A 19,964-nucleotide genomic window follows, 5' to 3' on the forward strand; every position below is an offset into this window, starting at 1 on the left:
GCACTTTCGATTTTTAATAACTTATGAAGCGCATTGCGAACTGAATTAAGCCATCTTGCACTAAACTTACTCAGAAGCAAGCACCAGCTTCTTTGAGCTAGTTTGTGTAAGCTAAATGATGACCAGTGCTTCTAATTGCTGTGAAAAGACAATCGGAGATAAGAATCCATATATTGATGCAGGGTACCGTGGTATGCTCTCTTATATCTGGGCACCTTTCGAAATACCACAACTGTTTGTATAACTGGAATGGCTAAACCACCTCGGTGAAACCCAGTGAACCAAAAATGCCAAAATCTTTTGGAAAGCAGATATGAGATCCTAAATCTTTCTGGAATATCTCCAGAATCATGCATGAGATATGGGCTCTCTAAACCCTCTGGTAGCACAGATTTAGTCAAGATACCAACATGAGACAAAGAACCCAGTGTACTGTAACTCACGTAACCCATTAAACATCACGAATCAAAGGTTTACTTGAGGCAATGATTGGTCCTGTGTGACTCACAGAAGTAGTTGTAACTTTTGGACTCCAAACTTCCTTTCACCATGAATAGTCCCAATCAAGAATTCACACCAGGAATATACTTTGATTTTATTAAAAGTAGTGTACACAATATGAATAGATTTTACTGCAAAGACAACCAAAAGATGGCACCAATATTGGAAAACAAACCAGTAAGACATATTACAGCATTATAAAAGCAACTCCGTATAGGTTTTCCTAATCCTTTCCCTCCATTCGCTAAGTAAGCTAATTTTCCCACGAGAAGGAGCCAATGAGAGGTTCTTAGATGGCCTTGTTCTCACCTCCGTACCAGCAGAAGTACTGTTTCGTAGGAATACAGCTGTTGTTTCCACCTCAGCACTCTCCAGCTATGCTGTCCCACAGCAGGCAGATACGGAAAAAGTCAGTGCATAATTTGTAAAATAAGGGCCAGATGTAGCAAGGGTTTTGCGACTCGCAAACGGCGAAAAACGCCGTTTGCGAGTCGCAAAAGCCTCACCGGAATGCAGAAAGGCTCCGACTCGCAAAATGCATTTCCGACTCGCAAATGGGAAGGGGTGTTCCCTTCCTATTTGCGACTCGCAATGCTATACATTTTCATTTGCGATCGCAAATGAAAGCGCAGTTACCACAAACGGGAAGGGGTCCCCATGGGACCCCTTCCCCTTTGTGTCTGGAAAAAAAAAATGTTTTTCAGAGCAGGCAGTGGTCCAATGGACCACTACCTGCCCTGAAAAATACCGAAACTAAAGGTTTCAGTTATTTTTTCAAAGTGCAGCTCGTTTTCCTTTAAGGAAAACGGGTTGCACTTTGAGAAAAAAAAAACTGCTTTATTAAAAAGCAGTCACGGACATGGTGGTCTGCTGTCTCCAGCAGGCCACCATCCCCGTGAGTGCCCCTACTCGCAATGGGGTCGCAAATTGCGACCCACCTCATTAATATTAATGAGGTGGGTCTTTGCGACTCCATTGCGAGTTGCAGAAGGTGTCTGAGACACCTTTCTGCATTCCAAATTGCGACTTGCAATTTGCGAGTCGCAGGGACTCGCAAATTGCAAGTCGCAATTTGGAATCTTCCTACATCTGGCCCTAAGTGCCATAGTTTTAGTCAGGAGGTCTCCACACCTAGTACTCCCAAAAAGGAATTCCTGATTCTTTTAAATATGTTTAGAATTATAACCTACTAATGAACAATACTTAGGGCAAATCAATATTTACTAACCGAACACAACTGGTCAATGAAAACCCCAAAACGGAGCACAAACTCTGAAAGTGCTTACATGCCATGCTAATTGTATAAGAGCTCTATACAAATGCTGATAAAATAATGTAACTTAATTAACAATGGATAACAGAAATTTATAAGAAATAATGGTATCCTCATACGCAGCTGTTACATGGGAGATGGAGTTGATTAGACGCAAGCAGTGGTCAGTGAAATTATTTTGACCATTCTGATATACGAATCGGAGTCAACTTTCTTCGCATTATGTGGAAAAGGCTAGCCTTTTTTTCTAGTCTCAAAGGAGGAAGTGTCCTGACTCACCTGTCTCTGCAAAGAACAACATCTGCATTCATTGTCCATCTGACCTGCCACAAGGTCCAGAAGTGCACGTGTCTCTACTCGTTAACTTTTTCTGAAGGGAGTCATGGCAGCCACCAGTTTCATATTAAAGATTTTTTGGGGGGACAGGGGCGTGGCCAACAAGATGGCCGACCAGATGCACTAGGCGAGTGCTCCCAGCCCCGGCTTAAAAATCTGCCACCATCCTGCCATCCCAAAGCCACGCAAACCCAGCAGTCCTGTGGGGGATCGGGGGACTGAGGTGGAGTGCGGGCAAAGGGCGAAAACACCAAAAAGAAGCTGTGGAGCTGCACTAGTGGTGAGTGCCTAAGTCCAACATGGCAGCCGCGATTGTGGCTGCGGGTTGAGTCGGCGTCTTTTAGTGCGTCGGACCCAACCTGAGTGCCCTGGTTCGGAGGAGCTCAGCGGGGTTCCTGATGTGAGGGGGCAACCCGCTTTGCTTTTCGCTTCTGTGCAATATGTGCAAAGACAGATCGAACAAAGGTGTGCAGTAAACCAGGATGGACCAATACACAGCTCAGAGTACATGAGGGAGTGTGCAGAAAGGCTACTCTGGACCCAAGGAAAAGGTGGGTGAGCCCACCAGAGCACAAATCCTGGCAGCCATCGAGGAGTCCGGACAGGCAGTGCAAACGCAAATTGCTGCTGTGACAGTAGACGTTAACTTATTGAAAGCCGATTTAAGGGTGGTAGCAGAACGTTCGGTGACCACTGAGCAGCAAGTGACTTGCCTGCAGACGGACATAGATATTCTGAAGGACACAGTGGCCACCCTTGAAGTTAAAATGCTCAAACTGGAGGTTAAGGCTGAAGAAGCGGAGGGGAGGGCGAGGAGACGTAAGCTACGAGTAGTGGGCTTCCCGCAGGGAGCTGAGGGGAAGGCCCTGAAGGCCTTCCTAGAGGATTACATCAAAAAGACGATGCCCACCGCGCCCCTATCATCGGTGTTCAAGGTTGAGCAAGCACACAGAACCTTATCCCCCCGAAAGCACACAGAGCCTTATCCCCCCCGCCTCCGTGGGAAGCTCCCCCCCAGAACAATTATTGGCAAGATTCTCAACTATAGGGACTGAGACATTATCTTACAGGAAGTGCACAAACACAGTGACCCTACCTACGAGAATCACAGTATACGCTTCTTTCCTGACTACACTAGGGCGGTACAGCTCCAAAGACAATCGTACGTAAGTGTTTAACAAAAGTTGAAAGATTTGGGTTACACCTATGTGCTGCTATACCAAGCTAAGTTGAAGGTCCTCCACGTGGACCGCTTGCATTTTTTTTCAGGTGCCTGAAGCAGTCTGAGACTGGTTGGAACTGAGAGGCAGTGAGAGATGCCTGTAAGCCCCTTAAAGAACGAGCCGCAGGGGGGAACGGGTGGCACGCGATTCGTAGGCCACTGCACGCAGGAATAACAGGCACCGCTGCACCAGGTGCACCCTGAGTCTGGAACAGAAGAGACAGGAGCGTGAGAAGGCCAGACTATTAGTGAAATCCGTCACCTCGGAGGCATCTTCACGCTACGGGTCACTACGTGGCGAGGATGGCACAACCCCAGACTCGGACAATGTCGACACCTGAGAGCCATTGAAGAGACAGTGAAATGGAATACTGGAACTGGACTCATACCAGGCTTGGAAATATTGCCCTCCCTTCTTCCTGCTCTACTCCATCTTGCTCTCCCCCCTCTTTTCTGTCACAATGCCTACCAGTGCTGGGGGAGGCGGAGACTCGGGATGGGAATAATGCATGTGGAGGGGGCGATCTAACAAACATGCTCCCCCTGCGTTGGCCACGAGTAACATTGCCTTCCTATCTTATCTTTTTCTAAGTGGTGTGTATTTTTTTGTTGTTTATGATCTTTTGTAGTGATAAGCTAGGATATTTGGGTACAGTATGCGTGGTTTGGATGGTTGTGTGAGGGGCATCGGAGAACTAATTGCGCGTTGACCGCACCATCTTGAACAGTACCTTGCTAGTGAGTGGTGGCAGTGATTCGCTCTCCCTCTCCTCTGGTTCTGGAGTGGATAGCGGGCCGGCGCACACACGGATTGGCCAGACACTAGTTGTGGGAGTAGTTTACCTAAGGAGGGATTGGGGTTTTGAATGTGGTTCATGGTTGGAGTTGGACTTCTGTTTTATACGTTTGGCGTACTGTGTGCATTGTGATGAAGAGAGGACATGGAGTTACAATGTTCAGTGCGCGCTGGACTGGAGTGCGAGGTTTGGGCAAACACAGGTGGGGTGGGGGGGCTGGGTGAAGGGTGGAGCTGCGACTGTTGGCTGGAATAGATCATGATGAGTACCCTAATGTGAACTGTTACATTGAACGTAAGGGGGCTGAACTCTTTTGTAAAGCTCTATAGAGTGCACACCTACCTTAGACGAATAGATGCCCACATTGCCCTCCTGCAGGAGACACACTTGATGGATAATGAAGTGCAAAAACTACAGAAAAAGTGGTGGGGACAGTTGTATTCGGCGACATAGTCATCCTATGCTGGGGGTGTCTGTCTGGGTTGCCCCTGGGGTCCCATTCCAATTAAAAAGTCCAACGGCGGACGTGCAAGGCCGCTATATATTCTTACACAGAGAATTAGATGGATGTGAACTCTGCATCTTGAATATATATGCCAACTGAGATGATGTGGGGTGCTTTAAAAAAACTGCAACAAGAATTAGTACCCTACATAGGGATGCCCACTATCCGGACAGGTGACTTTAATTGTGCCTTAGACAGTGCTTTGGACAGGAACCCATCAAAACTGGCCACTAAGCCTCATTTGACTGCCAAGCTCCGCGAGGTCATGAGTAGCTTGCACTTCGTGGATACATGGAGGGAACTGCACACCACATCCAAAATATATTCTTGTTACACGCCCACGCATGGGGCGTATAGCAGATTGGATAGATTTCTGCTAGCAAACGACGGCACACTGGATGTTCGTCGAGCTGCCTATCAGGTTAGATTTCTATCAGATCGTGCCCCCCTGTTATTAGAATGCGAGACACACGCACACAAGCCAGCAATCCCCCTGTGGCGAATGCAGCCTGAGCTACTTGGGGACCCTGAATATAAGGGAGACATACAGGCAGCGCTTAATGGATACTTTAGCATGAACTGGACCACGACCCAGGCACACGGCATAGAATAGGAAGCCCTAAAGGTTGTCATAAGAGACAAAAGCCTTGGTAAATCCTACGTTATTAGGGAAAAAACTGGAACGGCAGCAGGAGGGCATCCTGGCTGCACCACAGAGCTGAGTAGACAGCGGAGAAGTAACTGAGGCTGATTGCTGAGTGGCGCACAAAAGAATAGTGGCCATTTGGAATAGGCTGGTTAGCTGTGTCCGTAAGCACTTCAGACAGCGACTGTTCTGCGAGGGAGACCGGTTGGGCGCAGGCTAGCTTGGCTACTCTGGCGCGAACGCCCTCTACCAATAATCCTGTCGCTCTGTGGACCGTCAGGGGAAAGGTTTTTAGGGCAAGCACGTGTGAATTTACTTTTGCAGGATCACCTCAAAAACATATACACTTTGCCGAAGCACGAGGACAGATGTCAAATGTGTGGGAACCTGGACGGGCTCCGACTTCACCGGCTTGTGAGGAGCTGGAGGGTGATGTAACGCTGGAGGAGCTACAGGAAGCATTAGGGGCCATGACGCATAGTAAAATGCCCAGCCCTGATGGTATACCAGTTGAGTTTTACCGTACATATTCTGCAGCAGTTCTTCCCAATTGTTGGAAACTGTCCGCGAGGCATGTAGAGAAGGCACCTTGCCAACGCACATGAGGGAATCATTGATAGTTTCAATACCGGAACCAAGGGAAGGACCCTGGCTCCTATAGGCCATTGTCCATGCTCAATGTCTATGTAAAACTACTTGCAAAAGTACTGGCAACACGCTTATGGCAAGTTGTAAGCCATCTGGTGCTGGATAATCAATGCGGATTCATAGCTGGGAGGGGAACCCATATGAACTTGAGGAAGTTAACGCATGTAATGCATGCGATGCGCAACTCTGCAATCCGCGCCGCACTGGTGGCCTTAGACATAGAAAAGGCATTTGATACTCTGTGCTGGGACTATACCTGTGGGGGGTGCTGCGTAGAACGGGCAATGAACTGAACTTCCTGTCATGGATGCGTCTGCTGTATACAGCCCGCAGGCGCGGTGTATACTGGGGTGATAGTGTCAGACTCATTTGATATCGAACCGGCCACACGGCATGGCTGCCCACTGTCGCCGCTTCTGATTGCGTTGGATATGGAGCCCCTGGCCATACAACTGAGGGCAGGCCTGCAAAGGTGGGGCATACGGGTGGGGGCGAGAACACACATTGTATCAGTTTATGCAGATGATGTTCTGGTATATGTTACAGAACCGGAACGGTAGATCCTGCTCCTGTTACATATGATGGACGACTTTGGAGAGATATCTGGCCTCCATGTCAACCGTCGGACGTGTCCGACGACTGTTGTGGTGTCACACCTACCACAGGTGGTTTTGGCAAGGGAGACAATATGAAAAAACATGGGTAGAGCCTCCGTGCCTCTGTCCAATTTTGGACCACCCTCCCACTGTCTATTATGGGCAGAATTGCACTCAGTAAAATTGTCTTATTCCCGCGTTGCCTGTATGTTATGCAAAACTCATTCTGTGAGCTACCCCCTACTCTGTTTCGACAGACAGATAAACTACTGCTGTCCTTAGTCTGGACAGGTAAGAGATGCAGAGTCCGCCTCAATGCTCATGTTCACTCCAGTTCGATCAGTGTGCGTCTTGTTGTTTTGGGGAGACTGAATATTTTTCTGTACGTAGGTACATGGCAGTGCTCTAATGATGATGTGAGCATGTCGGAGAACGCGAGGTGCCTGGAGCGTATACCGGGTTACAATTTTGCCCACGTTTTTTTTCAGATCCTCTGGGCTGTAGAGGTCTGTAATTTGTGGTTAAGTTTAGTTAGGGCAAACAATGATTTGGCTGCTTTTTCTTCAAAGGCCCTCACATGAAGAATGGGTTTACCTGTGTCTGACAGCCAGACGCCAATGTAATTGTATTTGCATGTTGTGGTTATGTTTAAGCATCTCAGGCGCCATACCAACTGATGTTTTTTGATGTTGATTGCAAGTCGCAATTTGGAATCTTCCTACATCTGGCCCTAAGTGCCATAGTTTTAGTCAGGAGGTCTCCACACCTAGTACTCCCAAAAAGGAATTCCTGATTCTTTTAAATATGTTTAGAATTATAACCTACTAATGAACAATACTTAGGGCAAATCAATATTTACTAACCGAACACAACTGGTCAATGAAAACCCCAAAACGGAGCACAAACTCTGAAAGTGCTTACATGCCATGCTAATTGTATAAGAGCTCTATACAAATGCTGATAAAATAATGTAACTTAATTAACAATGGATAACAGAAATTTATAAGAAATAATGGTATCCTCATACGCAGCTGTTACATGGGAGATGGAGTTGATTAGACGCAAGCTGTGGTCAGTGAAATTATTTTGACCATTCTGATATACGAATCGGAGTCAACTTTCTTCGCATTATGTGGAAAAGGCTAGCCTTTTTTTCTAGTCTCAAAGGAGGAAGTGTCCTGACTCACCTGTCTCTGCAAAGAACAACATCTGCATTCATTGTCCATCTGACCTGCCACAAGGTCCAGAAGTGCACGTGTCTCTACTCGTTAACTTTTTCTGAAGGGAGTCATGGCAGCCACCAGTTTCATATTAAAGATTTTTTGGGGGGACAGGGGCGTGGCCAACAAGATGGCCGACCAGATGCACTAGGCGAGTGCTCCCAGCCCCGGCTTAAAAATCTGCCACCATCCTGCCATCCCAAAGCCCCGCAAACCCAGCAGTCCTGTGGGGGATCGGGGGACTGAGGTGGAGTGCGGGCAAAGGGCGAAAACACCAAAAAGAAGCTGTGGAGCTGCACTAGTGGTGAGTGCCTAAGTCCAACATGGCAGCCGCGATTGTGGCTGCGGGTTGAGTCGGCGTCTTTTAGTGCGTCGGACCCAACCTGAGTGCCCTGGTTCGGAGGAGCTCAGCGGGGTTCCTGATGTGAGGGGGCAACCCGCTTTGCTTTTCGCTTCTGTGCAATATGTGCAAAGACAGATCGAACAAAGGTGTGCAGTAAACCAGGATGGACCAATACACAGCTCAGAGTACATGAGGGAGTGTGCAGAAAGGCTACTCTGGACCCAAGGAAAAGGTGGGTGAGCCCACCAGAGCACAAATCCTGGCAGCCATCGAGGAGTCCGGACAGGCAGTGCAAACGCAAATTGCTGCTGTGACAGTAGACGTTAACTTATTGAAAGCCGATTTAAGGGTGGTAGCAGAACGTTCGGTGACCACTGAGCAGCAAGTGACTTGCCTGCAGACGGACATAGATATTCTGAAGGACACAGTGGCCACCCTTGAAGTTAAAATGCTCAAACTGGAGGTTAAGGCTGAAGAAGCGGAGGGGAGGGCGAGGAGACGTAAGCTACGAGTAGTGGGCTTCCCGCAGGGAGCTGAGGGGAAGGCCCTGAAGGCCTTCCTAGAGGATTACATCAAAAAGACGATGCCCACCGCGCCCCTATCATCGGTGTTCAAGGTTGAGCAAGCACACAGAACCTTATCCCCCCGAAAGCACACAGAGCCTTATCCCCCCCGCCTCCGTGGGAAGCTCCCCCCCAGAACAATTATTGGCAAGATTCTCAACTATAGGGACTGAGACATTATCTTATAGGAAGTGCACAAACACAGTGACCCTACCTACGAGAATCACAGTATACGCTTCTTTCCTGACTACACTAGGGCGGTACAGCTCCAAAGACAATCGTACGTAAGTGTTTAACAAAAGTTGAAAGATTTGGGTTACACCTATGTGCTGCTATACCAAGCTAAGTTGAAGGTCCTCCACGTGGACCGCTTGCATTTTTTTTCAGGTGCCTGAAGCAGTCTGAGACTGGTTGGAACTGAGAGGCAGTGAGAGATGCCTGTAAGCCCCTTAAAGAACGAGCCGCAGGGGGGAACGGGTGGCACGCGATTCGTAGGCCACTGCACGCAGGAATAACAGGCACCGCTGCACCAGGTGCACCCTGAGTCTGGAACAGAAGAGACAGGAGCGTGAGAAGGCCAGACTATTAGTGAAATCCGTCACCTCGGAGGCATCTTCACGCTACGGGTCACTACGTGGCGAGGATGGCACAACCCCAGACTCGGACAATGTCGACACCTGAGAGCCATTGAAGAGACAGTGAAATGGAATACTGGAACTGGACTCATACCAGGCTTGGAAATATTGCCCTCCCTTCTTCCTGCTCTACTCCATCTTGCTCTCCCCCCTCTTTTCTGTCACAATGCCTACCAGTGCTGGGGGAGGCGGAGACTCGGGATGGGAATAATGCTTGTGGAGGGGGCGATCTAACAAACATGCTCCCCCTGCGTTGGCCACGAGTAACATTGCCTTCCTATCTTATCTTTTTCTAAGTGGTGTGTATTTTTTTGTTGTTTATGATCTTTTGTAGTGATAAGCTAGGATATTTGGGTACAGTGTGCGTGGTTTGGATGGTTGTGTGAGGGGCATCGGAGAACTAATTGCGCGTTGACCGCACCATCTTGAACAGTACCTTGCTAGTGAGTGGTGGCAGTGATTCGCTCTCCCTCTCCTCTGGTTCTGGAGTGGATAGCGGGCCGGCGCACACACGGATTGGCCAGACACTAGTTGGGGGAGTAGTTTACCTGAGGAGGGATTGGGGTTTTGAATGTGGTTCATGGTTGGAGTTGGACCTCTGTTTTATACGTTTGGCGTACTGTGTGCATTGTGATGAAGAGAGGACATGGAGTTACAATGTTCAGTGCGCGCTGGACTGGAGTGCGAGGTTTGGGCAAACACAGGTGGGGTGGGGGGGCTGGGTGAAGGGTGGAGCTGCGACTGTTGGCTGGAATAGATCATGATGAGTACCCTAATGTGAACTGTTACATTGAACGTAAGGGGGCTGAACTCTTTTGTAAAGCTCTATAGAGTGCACACCTACCTTAGACGAATAGATGCACACATTGCCCTCCTGCAGGAGACACACTTGATGGATAATGAAGTGCAAAAACTACAGAAAAAGTGGTGGGGACAGTTGTATTCGGCGACATAGTCATCCTATGCTGGGGGTGTCTGTCTGGGTTGCCCCTGGGGTCCCATTCCAATTAAAAAGTCCAACGGCGGACGTGCAAGGCCGCTATATATTCTTACACAGAGAATTAGATGGATGTGAACTCTGCATCTTGAATATATATGCCAACTGAGATGATGTGGGGTGCTTTAAAAAAACTGCAACAAGAATTAGTACCCTACATAGGGATGCCCACTATCCGGACAGGTGACTTTAATTGTGCCTTAGACAGTGCTTTGGACAGGAACCCATCAAAACTGGCCACTAAGCCTCATTTGACTGCCAACCTCCGCGAGGTCATGAGTAGCTTGCACTTCGTGGATACATGGAGGGAACTGCACACCACATCCAAAATATATTCTTGTTACACGCCCACGCATGGGGCGTATAGCAGATTGGATAGATTTCTGCTAGCAAACGACGGCACACTGGATGTTTGTCGAGCTGCCTATCAGGTTAGATTTCTATCAGATCGTGCCCCCCTGTTATTAGAATGCGAGACACACGCACACAAGCCAGCAATCCCCCTGTGGCGAATGCAGCCTGAGCTACTTGGGGACCCTGAATATAAGGGAGACATACAGGCAGCGCTTAATGGATACTTTAGCATGAACTGGACCACGACCCAGGAACACGGCATAGAATAGGAAGCCCTAAAGGTTGTCATAAGAGACAAAAGCCTTGGTAAATCCTACGTTATTAGGGAAAAAACTGGAACGGCAGCAGGAGGGCATCCTGGCTGCACCACAGAGCTGAGTAGACAGCGGAGAAGTAACTGAGGCTGATTGCTGAGTGGCGCACAAAAGAATAGTGGCCATTTGGAATAGGCTGGTTAGCTGTGTCCGTAAGCACTTCAGACAGCGACTGTTCTGCGAGGGAGACCGGTTGGGCGCAGGCTAGCTTGGCTACTCTGGCGCGAACGCCCTCTACCAATAATCCTGTCGCTCTGTGGACCGTCAGGGGAAAGGTTTTTAGGGCAAGCACGTGTGAATTTACTTTTGCAGGATCACCTCAAAAACATATACACTTTGCCGAAGCACGAGGACAGATGTCAAATGCATGGGAACCTGGACGGGCTCTGACTTCACCGGCTTGTGAGGAGCTGGAGGGTGATGTAACGCTGGAGGAGCTACAGGAAGCCTTAGGGGCCATGACGCATAGTAAAATGCCCAGCCCTGATGGTATACCAGTTGAGTTTTACCGTATATATTCTGCAGCAGTTCTTCCCAATTGTTGGAAACTGTCCGCGAGGCATGTAGAGAAGGCACCTTGCCAACGCACATGAGGGAATCATTGATAGTTTCAATACCGGAACCAAGGGAAGGACCCTGGCTCCTATAGGCCATTGTCCATGCTCAATGTCTATGTAAAACTACTTGCAAAAGTACTGGCAACACGCTTATGGCAAGTTGTAAGCCATCTGGTGCTGGATAATCAATGCGGATTCATAGCTGGGAGGGGAACCCATATGAACTTGAGGAAGTTAACGCATGTAATGCATGCGATGCGCAACTCTGCAATCCGCGCCGCACTGGTGGCCTTAGACATAGAAAAGGCATTTGATACTCTGTGCTGGGACTATACCTGTGGGGGGTGCTGCTTAGAACGGGCATTGGACTGAACTTCCTGTCATGGATGCGTCTGCTGTATACAGCCCGCAGGCGCGGGTGTATACTGGGGTGATAGTGTCAGACTCATTTGATATCGAACCAGCCACACGGCATGGCTGCCCACTGTCGCCGCTTCTGATTGCGTTGGATATGGAGCCCCTGGCCATACAACTGAGGGCAGGCCTGCAAAGGTGGGGCATACGGGTGGGGGCGAGAACACACATTGTATCAGTTTATGCAGATGATGTTCTGGTATATGTTACAGAACCGGAACGGTAGATCCTGCTCCTGTTACATATGATGGACGACTTTGGAGAGATATCTGGCCTCCATGTCAACCGTCGGACGTGTCCGACGACTGTTGTGGTGTCGCAGCTACCACAGGTGGTTTTGGCAAGGGAGACAATATGAAAAAACATGGGTAGAGCCTCCGTGCCTCTGTCCAATTTTGGACCACCCTCCCACTGTCTATTATGGGCAGAATTGCACTAAGTAAAATGGTCTTATTCCCGCATTGCCTGTATGTTATGCAAAACTCATTCTGTGAGCTACCCCCTACTCTGTTTCAACAGACAGATAAACTACTGCTGTCCTTAGTCTGGACAGGTAAGAGATGCAGAGTCCGCCTCAATGCTCATGTTCACTCCAGTTCGATCAGTGTGCGTCTTGTTGTTTTGGGGAGACTGAATATTTTTCTGTACGTAGGTACATGGCAGTGCTCTAATGATGATGTGAGCATGCCGGAGAACGCGAGGTGCCTGGAGCGTATACCGGGTTACAATTTTGCCCACGTTATTTTTCAGATCCTCTGGGCTGTAGAGGTCTGTAATTTGTGGTTAAGTTTAGTTAGGGCAAACAATGATTTGGCTGCTTTTTCTTCAAAGGCCCTCACATGAAGAATGGGTTTACCTGTGTCTGACAGCCAGACGCCAATGTAATTGTATTTGCATGTTGTGGTTATGTTTAAGCATCTCAGGCGCCATACCAACTGATGTTTTTTGGCTTTTTGCCCAAAGATCAAAACTTTAGTGTTAGTGGTGTCCATGAGCAGGGAGTTGTTGGTGTTATAGGAAAGTAGTATGCCAAGTGCGCTTTTCCTGCCAATGCGTGTATGGTCAAATATCACCAAATTGTCTGCATACTCTGTAATGGGTAGTTTTGTGTGGCCTAGTTTCACAATTCCAAGTCTAGGTCTGCAGATTAAACAAGATAGGTGCAAAGAGGCATCCCTGCTTCAAGCCTTTATTTGTACATGTTTTTAAGGTGACCTTGTAAGGAAATGCCTCCTTGGCATGGTTATCCCTTGACTTTTTGCCTTTTGTTGATGTCAGTTATGATTGAAAGTGTGCTTGGATCCTGCTAACCTGGCCCCAGCACCAGTGTTCTTTCCCTAAACTGTATCTTTGTACCCACAATTGGCACAGTCCTGGCACCCAGATAAGTCCCTTGTAAATGGTATCCGTGGTACCAAGGGCCCTGATGCCAGGGAAGGTCTCTAAGGGCTGCAGATGTCTTATGCCACCCTGGGGACCCCTCACTCAGCACATGCACACCTCCTCACAGTTTGTGTGTGCTGGTGGGGAGAAAATGACTAAGTCAGAAAATGACTAAGTCGACTTGGCACTCCCCTCAGAGTGCCATGCCCACCTCACACTGCCTGTTGTATGGGTAAATCACCTCTCTAGCAGGCCTTACAGCCCTAAGGCACGGTGCACTACACCACAGGTGAGGGCATATGTGCATGAGCATTATGCCCCTACAGTGTCTAAGCAAAACCTTAGACATTGTAAGTGCAGGGTAGCCATAAAGACTATATGGTCTGGGAGTTTGTCAAACACAAACTCCGCAGTTCCATAATGGCTACACTGAAATCTGGGAAGTCTGGTATCAAACTTCTCAGCACAATAAATGCACACTGATGCCAGTGTGGAATTTATTGTAAAATACACCCAGAGGGCATCTTAGAGATGCCCCCTGAATACCAGTCTGACTCCTAGTGCTAGGCTGACCAGCTTCTGCCAGCCTGCCACAACCAGATGAGTTTCTGGCCACATGGGGAGAGTGTCTTTGTCACTCTGTCCAGGAACAAAGCCTGTACTGGGTGGAGGTGCTTCTCACCTCCCCCTGCAGAAACTGTAACACCTGGCAGTGAGCCTCAAAGGCTCATGCCTTTTGTTACAGCACCCCAGGGCATCCCAGCTAGTGGAGATGCCCGCCCCTCTGGCCACTGCCCCCACTTTTGGCGGCAAGGCTGGAGGAGATAATTAGAAAAACAAGGAGGAGTCACCCACCAGTCAGGACAGCCCCAAAGGTGTCCTGAGCTGAGGTGACCCTTGCCTTTAGAAATCCTCCAGCTTGAGATTGGAGGATTCCCCCAATAGGATTAGGGATGTGCCCGCCTCCCCTCAGGAAGGAGGCACAGAGAGGGTGTAGCCACCCTCAAGGACAGTAGCCATTGTCTACTGCGCTCCTGACCTAAACACACCCATAAATCTAGTATTTAGGGGCACCGCACAACCCAGGAAATCAGATTCGTGCAACCTGCACAAAGAAGAAGGACTGATGACCTGACAGCCCTGCAGAGACGACGGAGACGACAACTGCTTTGGCCCCAGCCCTACCAGCCTGCCTCCAGACTCAAAGAACCTGCACAGCGACGCATCCAACAGGGACCAGCGACCTCTGAGGACTCAGAAGAGTGCCCTGAACCCGAAGGACCAAGAAACTCCCGGGAACAGTGGCACTGTTAAAAAACAACAACAACTTTGCAACTTTCTTGCAACTTTTAAAGACTTCACTCTTCCAGCTGGAAGCGTGAAACATCACCCTCTGCACCCGAAGCCCCCGGCTCGAGCTCCAGAGAACCAACAATGCAAGGAGGACTCCCAGGCAACTGCAACCTCATGAGTAACCTGAGACGATCCCCCTGGACCCCCACAGTGACGCATGCAGAGAGGATCCAGCGGCTCCCCCTGACCGCGACTGCCTGGAACAAAGAACCCGACGCCTGGACCAAGCACTGCACCCGCCCCCCCAGGACTAGAAGGAACCGAACTCCAGTGAAGGAGTGACCATCAGGCGACCCTCTGCCTAGCCCAGTCGAGAAGCCCGCCTGTGCCCTGCCTGCACCGCTAGAATGACCCCCGGGTCCCTCCATTGATTTCTACAGAAAACCAGACGCCTGCTAAGCACACTACACCAGGCCGCCCCTGTGCTGCTGAGGGTGTGTTTTGTGTGCCTACTTGTGTCCCCCCCAGTGTTCTACAAAACCCCCCTGGTCTGCCCTCCGAAGACGCAGGTACTTACCTGTTGACAGACTGGAACCGGAGCACCCCTGGTCTCCGTAGGCGCCTATGTGTTTTTGGCCCTCCTATGACCTCTGCACCTGACCGGCCCTGTGTTGCTGGTGCGTTGATTTTGGGGGTTGCCATGAACCCCCAACAGTGGGCTGCCTTTGCCCAGGAACTTGAACTTGTAAGTGCCTTACTTACCTGAAAAATTAACCAATACTTACCTCCCCCAGGAACTGTTGATTTTTGAACTGTGTCCACTTTTAATCTTACCTCTAAGGGGAACCCTTGGACTCTGTGCACACTATCTCTTACTTTGAGATAGTACATACAGAGCCAACTTCCTACAGACATCAATCAATCAATCAGTATTTTGTAAAGCGCGGCTACTCACCCGTGAGGGTCTCAAGCCGCTGGGGGGAGTGGAGGGCCTCATCCGAAGAGCCATGTCTTGAGGTTCTTCCTGAAGATAGTGAGCCACGGGCTTCGTCGGAGGTGCATAGGGAGGTTGTTCCAGCACTTTGCTGCAGTGTAGTTGAAGGATCGTCCTCCGGCAGTGGTTTTGCGGATGCAGGGGATGGTGGCAATGGCCATCTCAGCAGAGGGATATGGCGGGGTGTGGAATGAGATGCAGTGGTTCAGGTAGGCTGGCCCTGTGTTGCGTATGGCCTTGTACGTGTGGGTAAGAAGCTTCAAGGTGATTTGTTTCTCGACCAGTAGCCTGTGGATGGTCCGCAGGTGTTGAGAGATGTGTTCTCAGCAAGGGACATCCAGAATGAGTCTGGAGGTGGCGTTCTGGATGAGTTGTAGTTTTATGATGTTCCTGGTTGAGGTGCCGGCGTAGAAGGAGTTTCCGTAGTCGAGCTTGCTAGTGACTAAGGCGTGGGTGACTGTCCTGCAACAGGCTGCTGCGATCCATCTGAAGATCTTCCGAAGTTTGCCAAGTGTGCGCCAGCAGGAGTTTACCTGGTGGGTCATGTACAGGGAGAAGTTGAGGATGATTTCTAAATCATCGGGCGTGCTCAGTCGGTGCATGGGGGGCGCAGAGGGATGTGGGCCACCAGGAGTCGTTCCAAGCTGAGGTGGCGTTTCCGAAGATGATGAGCTCAGTCTTGTCGGAGTTGAGCTTGAGGCAGCTTTCTCTCATCCAGGCGGCGACGGCTTCCATTCCAGAGTGGAAGTTCCTTTTGGCCATGTCTGGGTCTTCGGTGAGGGAAATAATGATACGCTGTTCATACCATGGCTTCGCACGATGGCAGCGAGAGGGGCCATGTATGCGTTGAACAGTGTGAGACTCAAGGAGGATCCTTGGGGGACTCCGTAGTTGACTCCTTTGGGTCTGGAAGTGTAGGGTGGGAGTCTGACCCTCTATGTCCTCCCGGAGAGGAAGGAGTGGATCCGTTCCAGCGCTCTTCCCCGGATTCCTATGTCATGGAGTCTGGTGACGAGTGCTGTGAGAGACAGTGTTGAATGCTGTTGAGAGGTAGAGGAGAATGAGTGCTGCGGTGTGGCTGCGGTTTAGGAGTAATCTGATGTCATCGGTGGCTACCAGGAGGGCTGTCTCCATGCTGTGGTTGCTGCGGAAGCCGGACTGGGAGCGGTCCAGGCAGTTGTTGGCCTCAATGAAATTCCGTAGTTGTGTGTTGATTGCCTTCTCCAGTACTTTTATGGGGCAGGGTAGCAGCAAGATGGGCTGGAAATTCTTTAGTTCTGATGGGTCTGCCAAAGGTTTCTTCAGGAGAGGACGTATTTCGGAGTGTTTCCTGTCCTTGGGAAAGGTGCCCTTGTTGACGAAGCAGTTGATTGTGTTCTGCAGCTCGGAGGCAATGGATGTGCAGACTCTGATTTATATGTGGTGCAGGCAGGCGTCTGAGCGGGCTCCAGAGTGGGTGCTTTTCATGATGTTTCCTCTGTGGTGAGCGTGGACTAGCTGTGGATGGACTGGGTGGGCTGTGGGGGGGGTTGGTCACAGTATTTAGGTTACCTTAATCTGGACCCAAGTGCCTGTATACAGCTCCATAATGGCTGCCAGAAGTTGTTTTGGGATTCCCCAATCGGCAAATTTGGCCCATATTATGTTTTGGTCAATTCCATCAAACACAGTGCTATAATCAATGAAACAAGCGTAGCGCAGGTTCACAGATTATTTAATGACCTTGGCCCCCAGATAGGAGAGGGCTATCACACTGTCCAATCCGTAGGCATTTGGCCGGAAGCCCATTTGGTAGTATGGGATGATGTTATTATCCTTGATCCAATTCCCCAGCTCATTCAGGAGCACCTTGGCAAAGGCTTTTCCGTCTATATCTCGAAGCGCAAATAGCCTAACATTTTCAGGTGATGTGTTAGCTTCTTTTAAAGGATTGGGTGCAAGATGGAGCCTTCCCATGATTTCAGGATGGCAGACAGCAAGATACATTCATTAAAGAGATTATGCATGTAGGGTGCCCAAAGTGCAATGTCCTCCTTGAAGATGCTGCCAAGAAGGCCATTTAGCCCCAGGGCTCCATCCCTGAGAATTGACCTCAGGATGTGTACTGTCTCCTTTTCAGTGACAATGATTGGATTTTCCCAGAACTCCCATGACTTCCTCTGCTCCTGTATGCATTTTTGTTTTAGAGACAAGAATGTCTTTTTTATGTTTTTCTTTGCTTCTTTTAGCACACTTTCCGTGTTTAGGCCCTTCTCTGCTCTATTTTAGTTCTGCTCTCCTTGAACTCTTTATTTCCTGGGTATAGGGGGAGGACCTTCCTCTCATAAGTATACAAGATTTGGTTCTTATTGGATGTTAGGGCTGTGTGCAGCTCTTTTATTGTTGCCCCCCAGTGCTTCTCTACGAGGGTCGTTTTGTGACCCAGAGGGGATCACCGGGCTTTACTGATTGGGCCCCATTTAATTTATTTTTATAGTGGAACAACTTTGGTTGGATGCGGTTGGCCAGCAGGGTTAAAGCCCCTGTGAATCTTTAAACTCACATTGACCAATACTGATAGTGGATGATGGTCGCGTTGTGTTCTAGTTTGAACTGGGTATGCCTCACAGCAAATGTCTGCTCAGAAAAATATAGTTCAATGTTGAAATATTTTTAAACATGGGTTTTTATTCGACCTCTGGGGCGCCTTTCTGGTTGGCAAAGTACAAAAATTCTCTGATGCAGGCCACTAGTATTTTATGAGATGAATCCTTGTGGTCACTCCTGGGTTGAACAATGTTTTGTGTATTAAAATCGCCAGCCACTATGCACTACTGACTTGGGCGTTCGTACCGATGAGTTTTTATCTGGTCGGTGATGTTCATTTTCTCATCCCTGCGCAGACTGACTTACAAATTTACCACCATGATGGGAACTGCTTTTCCATCTATTACCAGCCCTTCACATTTGAGGGCCTGCATTTTATGGGAGGCTTTTCTTAGTTCCTTTGCTTTTAGCCACAGGTCTAGTTTCACAACGATGGAGAGGTCACCAATTTGTTGAACAGGTTCCTTTTCTGAACTACTATGTGGAAGGTGTGGTACACAAGAACAAAGGTGGGCAGAGTAGACCATGTTTCTTGAAAGCATAAGATGTCCCCATGTTCAAGTATTCAAGGGTGCTTGTATTGTTCAGACTATTTAATCCTGCCACATTCCAGCTTATAAATGTTAAATAGATATAATCCTCTTTTGGGTGTTCCTCCTTCTTCTAGTTATTTGTCTGACCCTTGGTTGTAAGGACAGCCAGTAGCCATCCCTTATTAGATTGTTCAATTTGGGGGGTATTAGAGTGAAGACCTGTCCTCTTTATTGCTTGTTAGGCATACTGTGATCTTCATTCCCCATATCTGGGTCGTTATTTGCTTTCTTCCTCTCAGTATGCTATTTGCTCCCTTTTGCTTCAGAGTAGAGTTCTGCCTCTTCGATAAGACGTGGGGGTATTTTTCCATCACTGGCTCATTGATAAGAACGTCCCACTTCTTGAACTGCTTATTTTCTGCTCTGATGGTTTTAATGTATGCAAAGTGATTCTGCTCTGTTAACGTGTACTTGTTACAACTGATCCAGAAATAGTTTTTACATTTCATTAATTTAAGGTGCTCCCTTGGGCGGTATGAAAGTGGGGGAATGTTATGGTGGAGGTGTATGATGTTTGACCTGTTTAAAGAGACCTAGGGCCCTCTTGACTTTAATTCCAGGGTAAAAATAAGTACTGCTGTTGTTGTTGCAGGTGGATATTCATCTTTTTCTTATTTGGGGTCAAAGTGGTGGAGTCTTGATCCTTCTTGGGTCTTCCCCATCCTAGCCTGGCTGCTTCCTTTCATATACATAGAGATTTGGTGGTCCGAAGTACTGTCTTAGATATTAGTGGCCATAACCTGTGAGAAGAATTTTGGCCAAGCATTATGCGTGAACTGGTTGTGGTTCTCCTTCTCTTGTGCCTTTCTGTGCAGGGTCTGGCTGATGCTTATTGGTGCAATGGAACTTCCCGGGGTGTTTGTGCCTTGATCTTCTTGTGGGGTCTGTCTATGGGACTTCTTTAGTGCTGCCTTTCGGTGGAAGATCGAAAATATATCAGGTTCCTCCACCCTACTGTCGTCGCCCTTCCCCCTCCCTTTCGTTATGGTGTTTAGTCTTTGTGATTGACTGTGCATTCCATTTTGTATGTTGTGGATTTGTCTAATTTCTCTTGCTGTTTTTCAAAGATTTTGGTACTTTTTTCTTTTGTTGTTGTGACTGAGGTCTTTGGGTATTTTACACCACTGGGGGTCAATTGCGTTATAACTTATTTATGGTGTACTAGATAAGGTCACAGGAGGAACTGCTCTGTGT

The 19,964-nt window shown here is 48.7% G+C and overlaps 1 protein-coding gene across 1 annotated transcript in view; it reads right to left on the reverse strand.

The window, feature by feature from the left end:
- LOC138299185 (E3 ubiquitin-protein ligase TRIM39-like) overlaps nucleotides 1-19,964 on the reverse strand; it is a 182,115-nt gene that overhangs the window by 66,813 nt on the left and 95,338 nt on the right. The window lies entirely within an intron of this gene.

Source organism: Pleurodeles waltl, chromosome 6, assembly GCF_031143425.1.
Source record: "Pleurodeles waltl isolate 20211129_DDA chromosome 6, aPleWal1.hap1.20221129, whole genome shotgun sequence".
Lineage (NCBI taxonomy): Eukaryota > Metazoa > Chordata > Amphibia > Caudata > Salamandridae > Pleurodeles > Pleurodeles waltl.